The 2,306-nt window shown below is 44.8% G+C and overlaps 1 pseudogene; it reads right to left on the bottom strand.

Moving 5' to 3' along the window:
• Nucleotides 1–1,044: 1,044 nt before the first annotated feature.
• LOC127208463 (gamma-aminobutyric acid receptor-associated protein-like) lies at nt 1,045–1,561 on the bottom strand (annotated as a pseudogene).
• Between the last annotated feature and the right edge of the window lie 745 nt (nt 1,562–2,306).

Genomic DNA, 2,306 nt, shown 5'->3' with positions numbered 1-2,306 from the left:
AAACAATTTTCCTTGTGAACAGTGCAACTTGGTGAAGTTTCGTTTAAGAACAGTAAAAGCAGACTCCTCAACACACAACTTCTTGAGGCAGGGAGTACAAATGGTTCCTTTCAGGAGATAATATGTGGGGCAGGTTAATTAAAACTCACAGTAGAATTACAATGGCTTAGAAGTTAGGCGATGGGCATAATATGAAAATACACCCAAAAAGATTAACACAGAAGGGCAGGATACTAAGATTTTCATTGCTTGTTCTGTGATTCTGGATAATAAAGCAATTTTCTTTATCCTAGTTAACCAGGAAAAGGACAAAATATTTATAATAAAAGTGATACAAAGATAAATAAATGCTTATATAAAGTGTTTGAGGGAGGGAGGAAATGAAGGGCAGGTATATGCTATGTACAAGCCTTGCAATGATGACTCCATAGCACCCATGATTGCCTCCACTAGGACTGCACATGGCTATTAATTAATGGGTTCTGGAGGAAGGCCAGTCATTGTCTTCATCTGTGTACGCATGGGTGAACCCATCAGACTGCCAGACTTCAGGTGACAGTGCCAAACCCATAGGTACACAATCTGAATGAGAATGCCCAAGAACAGCCTTATATATTTAACTATTCTTTTTTTTTTTCCCAGCTCAGTGGCTTTCTCTTTACTGATGTGCCTTCTACCTCTGTCCTCCCCATGTCAGCCCCTTCCATCTACCCCACAAAAAAGTAGTAAAAGGAAGGGATTGCTGCACTCTAAACCCAGTGGGCAGTTAGAAACGGAACAGAAACCGAAACAATCATCAGATGGGACAGAGACTGACAACCAGGAAGTCTAATGCAGAGTGGGACCTGAGGGTAAACAAAGGGAGAGAGACGCTACCATTAGCCCTCTTGCTGAGCGCACCGGAGAGACAGCCTCAAACAATAAGTGCAGGTCCTGAAGAAAGAGATGGTGTTTTCGCCTGAAGGAGGAAATGAATGTCAAGGAAAGAGCACCACCTCTTTGTAGAATAGAGCCCCCACCCCAGGTACAGCAGCTTCACAGACCTTAGACGCTTCCATCACTGTAGGCACTGTACAAAAAGAAGTCTACTTCATGGTGCTCCTGGTATAGCTGCCCCTCGTGGCACTGGTGGGTGGAATAACATTGTTGACAAAGAAAAACAAGTCATCTTCAGCACGGAGATGAATTCACTTCCGGATCAAGAAGTAGAACTGAGGCCGAGCGGTGGTGGCGTACGCCCTTATTTCCAGCACTTGGGAGGCAGAGGCAGGCAGATCGCTGTGAGTTCGAGGCCAGCCTGGTCTACAAAGTGAGTCTAGGACAGCCAAGGCTACACAGAGAAACCCTGTGTCAAAAGACCGAAAAGAAAAGAAAAGAAAAGAAAAGAAAAAAATGAAGAAGAAGAACTGACAAATTCTCAGATCAGAAGGCACCACGTGTTTCTTTTCGTTTGGATCTCCTATCCGAGCTTTGGGGGCTTTTCTGAATATTTCTTTCGGATTTTCTCACTCTCAAAGCGGCGCTTCTGGAATGGATGCCTCACCTTGGACAGGAACTTCATTCTCAGACAACTGGGCTGGACCAAGCTGGCCTGAGAGAACCCAGGGGGGCCATATTTAAATTCTTCGTCCCCAGTGGGTAGAGCTGTTTGGGGAGGATTAGGGAGTGTGGCCTTTCTGGAGGAGGCATGTTAGTGGAGGCAGGCTTTGAGATTTTAAAAGACTCAACGTGAATCACAGTGTCTTTCTACCTAATTCTTGCGGATTAAGATGTGGGCTCTACAGAGCAGTCCACAGGGTGGGTAGAGAGCACGAAATCTGGGAAGTCCAGGTTCACTAAAAAGCTTTGTCTCAGAAACTAAGATAGTGCGCGTACAGCGCCGGCTCCCAAACTTCCCAATGTTTAATATAACTTCTCATGTTGTGGAGACCCACAAACATAAAATTATTTCATTGCTACTTCATAACTGTAACTTTGGCACTGTTATGAATAGTAATGAAAATGCTTTGACATGCAGGACATCTCACCTGTGAAACACTAGTTCAGATCCCCCAAATAGGTCATGCCATAGGCTCATGTATTAGAAGGTTTGTTTCCCAGTCGGTGGACTATTTAGGAAGGAAGCAAAGAAGGGACCTTGTTGGAGGAGGTGACGCTAGGGGGTGGGTTTCAAAAGCCCATACCAGGCCCATTCTTACTCTTTCTGCTTCCATCTTGTTGATAAGAGGTAAGCTCTCAGTTAGTGGTCCAGTCCCATGTCTGCCTGCTTTCTACTATCTTTCCCCCAATGCTGATCATGGGCTATT

Source organism: Acomys russatus, chromosome 25, assembly GCF_903995435.1.
Source record: "Acomys russatus chromosome 25, mAcoRus1.1, whole genome shotgun sequence".
NCBI lineage: Eukaryota > Metazoa > Chordata > Mammalia > Rodentia > Muridae > Acomys > Acomys russatus.
The sequence above is the reverse complement of the archived record's forward strand: the minus strand, read 5'-3'. Positions and strand labels throughout refer to the sequence as shown.